We start from the raw sequence: 10,368 nt of genomic DNA, 5'->3' as shown, positions 1-10,368 counted from the left end.
TGATGTGGCCACTACTCCTCATTTGTAACTTCAGCCTTGACCTTGACATAGAAAGGAGCTCCATAAATGTCAATTCATCAATGAAAGGATTGATTCAGTCTTCTTTTCCTCCACCCTAATCCCCAACTGGGAGCACTGGTCAAAGCCTCCCATTTAATCCCAGTCTGGCCCTGCAGCCCTGCTGCCCTGTGTCCCCTTCCCAGATGGTGGCTCAGATGGGCCAGAGAGTGGCATGTTACCTATTCCTCCCTGACCAGTCAGCTCCAACTTACCACCTCTGCCCTGTTCTGTGGGAGACAAGGGGGAGGCTATGTGCAGACACAGGGCAGACCAGCCAGAGAAGGAACATGAGGAATGAGTGTTCTGTGACCGCAAGCAGGGCAGACAGTGACATGCCTCTGATGAGATGAATTCTGGGTCACTGGGTCTGCGACACACATCATGAGTGAGGGACAGGATGGTAGGGTAGGGCCAGTACTGTGAACTCTCACGTCTAGAGTAGGAAAGCAAGTTCTTTTCCTTCCAGAAGCTAATCACGCCAATATGTACAAATGGAGGTGGGATTATTTTATGAATGTAAATTTGGGTCTAAGCCTGGGCCAGCCCTTTTCAGTGACTTTGCAAGTCAGATCCTTTTTAAACCTCAGTTTTGTTTTCAGAGAAAAAAGCATCACAATTCATAGCTTGGATTTATGCATGGGAAAAATAATATTTTGAGATCATTGATCATTCTATGGCCTGTGAGGAGTGATGGGGAGTAGATGTAATTAGATTCTGGTTGTAAATGTGCCCAACATCTCATGATGACATCTTCTGACCCTAAAAGGTGGGTGCTATAGGGTCTCAAGAGAGGCAGAAATCAAGAGCAGTGTGGTTGAGAGGGGGAGTGATGGTTTCCACCAAGGAAGAGGGAGGAAGTGGCAAGTGGGCAGGACCATGAAGGATGGGCAAGATTTGCCAAGAGAGAAGTACCTGCCCACTGCAGTTTTCTAGTACTGGGTATTGAACTGGTGCAGACATTAGTGGCTAAAGAGGGCAAGGATTTGTTATGTCCACATCTCTGTGGATGGTTGGATGGTTATTCTCAGAGTTCCTGCTCTCCCACCTGCAGTGTCCTGGGAACTGCTGATCTCTTTCTTTTGACTCCTTATCTCCTCAATTTGGCCAATCAAAGGTCACCTCCTGGGACTTTTCTGGAGGTCCAATGATTAAGATTTCATGTTTCTAATGCAGGGATGTAGGGAACTGGGATTATATCCTTGGTCAGGGATCTAAGGGCCTTCCCAGGTGGTGCTAGTGGTAGAGAACCCACCTGCCAATGTAGGAGAAGCAAGAGACGGGTTCAATCTCTGGGTCAGAAAGATCCCCTGGCTGAGGGCATGTAACCCACTCCAGTATTCTTATATCCTGGAGAACCCCATGGACAGAGGAGCCTGGCAGGCTACAACCCACAGCATCACAAGGAATCAAACTTGACTGAAGCAACTTGGTACATGTGCATGCAGGGAAATAAGATCCCATATACTGCATGACATGGCCAAAATATATAACTGAAGTCCACTTCTTGTCAGATGTCAGCGCGCTTCCCTTAACCTGAAAACCTGCTCTCCCAGCCCAGTGTCCTATATCACAGTTCAGTTCATTTTAGTCTCTCAGTCGTGTCTGACTCTTTGCAACCCCATGGACTGCAGCACACCAGGCTTCCCTGTCCATCATCAACTCCCAGAGCTTACTCAAACTCATGTCCATTGAGTCTGTGATGCCATCCAACCAGTTAGTTACTCATATTGTAGGCTAGCTTGGAGTGAAGAAGCCAAGACAGTAAGTAGGTGAGTCGTCAACTATGTCCCCAGGGAACTGGAAGCACCTGAAGGTTCCAATTCAGTTCACCCAGGAGGAGGCTGTCAACCTGCTCCAGGAGGGGACAGTTGCAGAGCTTAGAGTGGGGCTGGAGGATCCACTCCCAAGCTCTTCCATGCAGTTGCTGGCAGAAGGCTTCAGAGCCCTGCATGTGGGCCTCTCCAACACACTGCCCAGTGCTACTCACCAGGATTCTCCAGAGCAAGCCAGTCACAAAGTAGATAGAGCAAGAGTTCTAGAAGGAGACTAACACACGCGTGCACACACACACACAGAAACCACATACCTTCTACAACCTAGTCTCTGAGTCACTCGCTATGAATTCTATCTCACTTTATCAGTTCCATGCAAGGCCCTAAGTCCAGCTCACACTCCATAGGATGGCGTGACACCTGGAGTGAAGTAACTGAGGGTGTATTGCAGGCACTACCACAGCAACAGCCCACGAGCCCTCAGGGATTGGACTAGGCAACCCCAGTGCTGTGGGTGTTGCAGGAGGTTGTCTGCCTGGAGGACACAGGCTGAGATGCCCACACAGCAAGGCCCTGGTGGGTCAAGGGTGTGAGCATGTTTACATTTTACATTTTTAAATGGTCATGTGTTTATGTGATATTCTCCAAGTTGCCTCTTTATTGTCATAGTATAAATATCTTTAAGCAGGATCTTTAAGAAAAGATTACTTCCCCTGGAATAGGGAGACTGGCACTTTGGACAGAAGGTGCCCCTTTCCTGAGAAAGTTAGGAGATGCGTCCACAAGATAGGACTTTTAGGCTACAGGAGACTAAGGGCTTCCAGTGCAGAAGCTAACAGAATACATACATTAAACAGCTGGTTCACACTGGACATAGAGCAGGCATTTAGGGGAGAGGAAAAGAAGTGGCTGGAAAAGTCAACTAAGACTGTCACCAAGGACTCAGGGCCCAGAAACAAATACTTTCCAGTGGGTTATTTTTTGTTTACTGTTTCCTTTCCTCTCCTTTATAATTTACACACTCACACAGGAAGGTAAGCTCCTTTCAAATAGTTGGTCTTGTTCTCAGTTGCATCTCCAGCTCCTAGAAGATTGGTGTTGATAAATGTTTATTGAATAAATGAATGTTTAATGCACAATGGAGCCAAAATAGTAGAATTGAATGCCAGGTTCCATCCTACTAGCTTGCTGTGTGAGTTTAGCCAACCTGCATACCCTCTCTGGGCCTCTGTAAGGGAAAGTTTTACATTTTTCCCCTTTGGTGTTATGAGATAAAAGAAGTGGGTCTCCCTTCCTCAGGACTGAAAGACTCCCAAGTTAGGATTTTGCCTGCTGACAGGAGTTAAAGGGTGAGCCCAGTGTGAGGGCAAGGTTGGGGCAGGGGACCGGGGGTCTTTTGGTCAAGGGGGAATGCCCTGCATGTGGGTTTTTCCTAACATTTTTTTTTTCTAAATAAAAAACTAACACATGCTCTTGTAACACATCTAAACAAAATGTTTGTCCTAAAACTGAAAGTTTTCCCCATTATTAACAACTTGGTTTTATTCTCTAGAGCTGGTTTTCTGAAAGTGGGAGTGACCCACACAGACTTGATTTTGCCTAAGGGCAGAGACCTAACAAGGCTCTTTATCTTGGGCTTCCCTTGTGGCTCAGTTGGTAAAGAATCTATCTGTGATGTGGGAGACCTGGGTTTGATCCCTGGGTTGGAAAGATTCCCTGGAGAAGGGAAAGGCTACCCACTCCAGTGTTCTGGCCTGGAGAATTCCATGGACTATACATGGGTCCCAAAGAGTCAGACATGACTGAGTGACTTTGACTTTTCTCACTGTGGTGACAAAATAAATAAATACAATTCAGGTCAAAAGCTGCACATTTTGTCTCCAGTGACATTTTACCTCCTTCCTCCAGATTTGTGGGAGTCAGCTTGAGAAGGCCAGGAATTTCTGCCCATCTACAGTTGCACCACCAGCACCTGATGCATCGTAGGAGCTCTGTGTAAAGTGAGCATCTGTGAGCTTCAGCCTACTTTGTCTGGCTTATGAATCTTACTACTATTTAAATTGAGTCAAACGTCCCCTCTTCCTGGAAGCCTACCAGGAATGACAGCACAGTCTGTTCTACTTTCAGATGGTGTAAAAGTGGAAACTGACCTTCTTTAAGAGTATGAGTGTATGGTGTTGAGTGGAGTGAGTGGGTTTAAGGGGGAGCAATGTTCCCTGAGAATGAGGTTCCACCGACATCAAATTAGTTTCAGCCCCACAGATCCCCCACCTGTGAGAGGAAGCTGGGATTAGCCTGTGGTAGGGACCCAGAGTCATAGGTCAAAGGGAAATTCCTCACTGGGCCTGATTGTAGCCCTGCTTCAGTCCTGGCTACAGGCCAGTGACAGGTTGGTTTCTTTCTCTTTCCCTCATTCAGCAGGAAAGGGCAGGGCAGGCAAAGTGCAGAAGCAAATACTAAGAGGTTGAAGGAGCTCAGGGTGTTGTAGGAACACGGAGTAGCTTAGTGTGGCCAAGAGTCCAGGGTGCATGTGGGTCAGTAAGGCTGGAGCAAGAGGGATTCAGGCCAGCTGTGAGGAGCCTGAATGCCAGGCTGAGCTGCTTGGATTGTGCTTCAAAGTTATGAGAAGTTGAATTAGAGGGGAGATCTGGTGGGATTTATCTATGGAAAGATGGACTGAGGGTAGGTAGAAAGGGGCTGGGCAGAAAGAATGTTTCCTTTTTTCTGAGATCCCAACAGTGGAAACTAGAAACAATTAATCCAATCACAACTCCCCTAGTCATTTATTAAGCATCTGGTGAATATAGATTACTTAACTAGACAGTGAGATGGAAGGGAAGACTGGAGTGAATAAGCAGCCTTGTGCAGTAGAAACAAGTGAGTTTGAAATTAGATCTACGTGGCTTCAAATCCAGGTTCCCAATGTGACGCTGCCCAGGCTGTGTTCCCTCTTCCTTGAAGTCAAAAGAGTCTGATTCCTTCCTCCTGGGGTGAGGGCTGGGCAGGACAGTGCTGTTGGTGCTGGGCATATGGGGAGAGCTAGTTCCTTCACACCGCTAACCACTAATGCTCCTGCTTCCCTTCCCAGCCATTCTCTGCAGTGTGGTCTTCATAGCCCTTCTGTTCACAAGATTCTGGATATCAGTACCCTGTATGCCATCTGGTGGTACCTGGATTGAGCCAAGCTGAGGCAGGGGGGCAGGTACATCAAAAGCGTAAGGTGCTAGGTCATATGGAAGTACATGAAGGACTATTTCCCCATCTCGGTAAGTATGGGGCTGGCTAGGGAGTGGTCAGGACCATAGTCCTCATGAGTCCATGGGGATGTTTGACCCCATGAGCAGTGAGCGGAATACTGGGCCGGGGGCAGGAGACAGGCTTCTACGACTATGTGGCTAGGAGACAAGTCAGCTTCGGTCTGGCTGTGGTTCTCCAACTTCAGTGAGGTGAGACCACTATGAGGACTGATGAAGGAACAGGATTTGAGGAAATGTGTAGGCCATGTAGTGCAGCACACTTAACATATCTTAGAGGTATAAAACCTTCAGCAGCCATGCTTGGAGGTGCAGGTATCAAGTCTTGTCCTTAGAAAACATCTAGCCCAACACTTCTTCAGTAAGAAGACTGTCACCAGGAGAGGGACAAAGGTGTGACCAAAGACACATAGCAAGTTCTTTTAGTGGTTTTAAAGTTTGTACATTAGCTTTGTATAAGGCAGTAAAGCAGAAAGCCCTGAACTGGTTCTCAGGATGGATCTTACCCCAAATTCCAGGATGCTATGTGCCCTTGGACAGAGTCTTTCCCCATTCAGAATCTCAATTTCCCCATGTATCCAGTAAGCATACTGCTCCCTCCTACTCTGAGTATCTGTTAACCTCTGACTCTCTGATTAAGGAAACTTCATGGCCATTGTGGAAAACTGACCATAGACTCAAAGGTCAGTCCTAATTGAAGAAAACAATAATTTTAGTGAATTTAACTCCTTTCTAGTATTACAAAAAGACTAAATCTTTGTATGTAAGCCCCTCGGCAAGAATGGCTTATTGTCAAAATATGATAGAAAGGCAGTAAGGACACAGAAGTGTGCCAGACAGGGGCGTGCTGAAGGACAAGAGCGACTGTGGAGACCCAGGGACAGCCAGGGGGGCAGGAGGGAAACCAGGAGAGTGTGGTGTTCACAGGCCAAGTGACTGCAAGAAGAAGAAAGGAACCAACTGTGTCTGAGGCTGCTGAGAAGTCAAGATAAGAGCTGAGAATTGACCACTGGATTCAGCAGCATGGAGGCCACTGGTGAACTTGTTAAGGGCGGTTCCATGGAACAGTGATGTCTGAAGTCTGGAGAAGGGAGGGCAGAATGGGAGTGAAGGATGTAGAATGCAGACGGCTTATTCATTGGGCATAGGAGGGGAGGTGCAGGAGATAGTGGGGACAAGGGATTTTTAGACGGAGGTTGTTACTGCATATTTATGGAGGAGAACACTGGACTTGGATGGTGTTGGAGACAATTATTACAGCCAAGATTAATAGCTGGGAATGTGTGAAGAAGACAGGGTTTCTCTACACTTAGTGCTTCACTTGCCAAGTGATGGTGAGAGTCAAGAAGATAAAGAAAGATGCTCTGGCTTATAAAGCATTACCTGAGGAGACAAATGTCCTTCTCTTCCTCCATCTTTACCTGGATCCAAAAGTCTGGACTCAGGTCAGTTCAAAAATTTCTCCTAGGAAAGAGGCCCCCATCCTAAGGGCAGGGCACACTGGGGCTGGTTTGAGTTGAACACCCACCCACCAGCCCTCACAAATGCTTAGATAACCTCTAGAGCAACAAAATCCAGCAGGTGTTTCCAACCACAGCAGAGCTCAGAGAATCCTCTGGAGCGGGGAGCTGAGAAAAGAGATGTGGGCCAACTGGTGCCAGGAGCAGGAGTTTGTACATCGTCCCTTATCTTGGGGACAAAGAGGAGCCCAGGAGGGCTTTAAGTACTGGAGGGACGTGGTCCAATCTGTGTGGTACATGTCCTATGGTTGAAGCTGAGAGATTCGTTGTGTTTGGGGTGTGGGAGGTAGACAGATGACAGGGAGCAGTAACAGTCTATATCAAGGGTCCCTAAGTATTGTTCCATGGTCAAAATCCAGCCCATTGGCCATTTTCATATCTATATACTCCATGAGCCATTTTAAATGATTTTCACATTTTAAATGATCACGTGTCTGTATAAAATTCTCCAAGTTGCCTCTTTAGCCTCAAAGTATAAATATTCACAATCAGGCTCTTTAAGAAAAGATTACTTACCCTGGTCTAGAGTGGCTGGCGGGGATGGAGAGAAGTGCCCCTTTTCAGAGATGGTTAGAATGGTCCATATGGTAAGGTTTAAAGGCTGGAAGGAGAGTAAGGGCTTCCAGTAGTGGAGTAAAGACCATGTATTTAGGGAGGAGCTGATTCGTGCTGGACATAGAGCTGGTGTCCATGAATGTTTGTTGAATGAATGCTGGGAGGAAGATGTAGCCAAAATATTAGAACTGAATGCCAGGTCCCATCCTACTCTCGTATACCCTCTTTGAGCTTCTGTAAAGTGGGGCTTTACATTTTTTCCCCTTTGTGTTATGAGGTGGAAGAAAGGGTCTCCTTCCCTCAGGAACTGAAAAGACTCCCTAGCAAGGATTTAGCCTGCTGACAGGAGTTAAAGGGTGAGCCCAGAGAGGGTATTCAGGTTTCATTCATTCAACAAACATTCATTCACTTGCCTTCATTCATTCAACAAACATTCATGGATACCAGGGTGAGCCTAAGTAGGGGGCTTCCCTGGTAGCTCAGCTGGTAAAGAATCTACCTACAATGCGGGAAACCTGGGTTCGATCCCTGGGTTGGGAAGATCTGCTGGAGAAAGGAAAGGCTACTCACTCCAGTATTCTGGCCTGGAGAATCCCATGGACTATACAGGTCACAAAGAGTTGGACACGACTGAGCAACTTTCACTTTCACTTCAGGGTGAGGGCGTGGTGGGATGTGGGGAGGTCTCTTGGTCAAGAGGATGCCTCATGTGTGAGTTCCTTCCTAACATTTTTTTTCTAATTACAAAACTAGTTCACCATATTATAACACATCCAAAGAAAATTTGTATGGAATGTGAAAGATTTCCCCTAATCCTGCCCTCTAGGAACCACTATTAACAATTCAGTTTTATTCTCTAGAGCTGGTTTTCTAAAAGTAGGAATGGCCCACACAGACTTCGATTTTGCCCAAGGGCAGAGACCTAGCTGGGCTCTTGTTCTTCACAATGTAATGACAAAAACATAAATAAATAAAATTTAAAACAAAATCTTAGACATCTTGTTTCCGCTGGCATCCTGTCTCCTTCCTCCAGATTTATGGCAGTCAGCATGAGAAAGCCAGGAATTTCTGTTAGTTCACAGTTGTACCACTGGCACTGACATATCATAGGAGCTCTATGTAAAGGGAGCATCTGTGCACCCCGACTTACTTTGTTCGGCTTGTGAAAATTAGGGACAAAGGTGTGACCAAGGACACACAGCAAATTCTTTTAGTGGTTTTAAAGTTTGTGCATTAACTTTGGGTAAGAAGTAAGGCAGAAAAACAGGCAGGAACTGCTTTTCAGGATGTATCCCGCCCCAAATTCCAGATGCTGTGTGTCCTTGGTCAGAGCCTTGCTCAGTTAGTTCCTTAGTGTCCTCATGTATCTAGTAAGCACACTGCACCCTCCTACTCTGAGTGCCTCCTAATTTCTGACTGTCTCAGGGCACCTCACGGCCATTGTGGAAACCTGACCGTGGTCTCAAGGATCAGTCGTCTCATTGAAGCAGACTTAACGATCTGAGTGAATTTAACTCCTTCCCAATATTACAAAAGACTAAATCTTTGGATGTAAGCCCCTCAGCAAGAATGGTTTATTGTCCAGATAAGATGGAAAGGCAGTCAAGACACAGCAGGACATCAGGCAGGGGCAGGTGACTACCCTCTGGAAACAAGAGAGAAGAATTATATACAGTGTGACCTATGGAGCTAGAGGGATTAATTTCTAATACCAGGTCTGCAACATACCACTGTGTGATGTTGGATGAGTTACACAGTCTCTCTGAGCCTCCATTTCTTCATACGTAGGGTGGAAATGATGTCATATACACAATTGGGTTGTATGGATTCCATGAGACATCAAGTCACCCTAGGGCCTTGAAAAAGCAGTGTATGGCTCTCTTTGCACCTGGAGCTGCTGACAGTTGTCCATGGCAGATAAATAGTGCTGAGGAGCTCTGTGCTTGTCTTATCCAGAGCCCTCCTGTCCTTCCTACACTGAGGAAACTCTCAAGGAAGGTTTCTCAACCCAGGCACTATCGACACAGGTAGGACACTGGACTTCATTTGAAGAAAACCTACGTGCACAGTGTTTGAAATTATTGCCCACTGCAGGCCTGTGACAAAACAAGCAGCAATGGGCCAAGTGACCTGCAGAGAACAAGATGACATACATTTTGATTCACCTGACCGCGAGTGGGAGGCTTCAGGAGCAGCCCTCTTACCTGCAGATTCTGTTGTTGTTGTTCGGTTGCCAAGTTGTGTCTGACTCTTCGCAACCCCAAGGACTGCAGCAGCATGTCAGGTTTTGCTGTCCCTCATAATCTTCCAGAGTTTGTCCAAGTTCATGTCCTGAGTCAGTGATGCCATCCAACCATCTCATCCTCTGTCATCCTCTTTTCCTTCCACCTTCAGTCTTTCCCAACATCAGGGTCTTTTCCAATGAGTCAGTTCTTCGCATCAGGTGGCCAAAATATTGGAGCTTCAGCTTCAGCATCAGTCCTTCCAGTGAGTATTCAGGGTTAATTTCCTTTAAGATTGACTGGTTTGATCTCCTCACGATCCAAGGGACTCTAAAGAGTCTTCTCCAGCACCACAGTTCAAAAGCATAAACCAAATCCCTGGATACCACCCATACCTGCAGTCTGAAGGGAGACATGGCCCTGCTGTCAGGTAACCCCCCTCCCAGTCTGAAGGGAGACACAACCATGCCTGAGGAACCTATTCTAGAAGACTCATATCCCTGCCTTAGGAAGCTACAGTCTGAAGGGGAAATACAACCCTGCCTAAGGGAGCCAAACTATGAGAGTGGACACAGTCTTGCCTAACAGAGTCCAAATCTGAGGGCAAACACAGCCTTGCATCAAGGAGCCATCCTGAGAAGAGACACAGCCCTCTGCTCAGAGCTCCAGTCTAAAGGAAACAGAGCCCTGCCTCAGGAAGTAGAGTGTGAGAGTAGACACTGACTTTCCTCAGGCAGATCTTGTCTAATGGGAGAAGGTTTGTCTCAGGGAGCCTGATAAAGAGGAGTTACAAGCCCCACAGGGAGCCCATATCATTGGAGACACAATCTTGCCCCCAAGGACCCCAAAATGAGGGGGTACACAGCCATACCTCAGGGAGGAGCAGTATCATGGGAGCAATACCCTGTTTCAGGAATTTCCAGTCTGAAGGGAGACACAACCCTTCCTCAGAGAGCTCTCATTTTAGGGGAGACACAGCCTCCTC

This window comes from Bos indicus x Bos taurus, chromosome 15 (genome assembly GCF_003369695.1).
Source record: "Bos indicus x Bos taurus breed Angus x Brahman F1 hybrid chromosome 15, Bos_hybrid_MaternalHap_v2.0, whole genome shotgun sequence".
Lineage (NCBI taxonomy): Eukaryota > Metazoa > Chordata > Mammalia > Artiodactyla > Bovidae > Bos > Bos indicus x Bos taurus.
The sequence above is the reverse complement of the archived record's forward strand: the minus strand, read 5'-3'. Positions refer to the sequence as shown.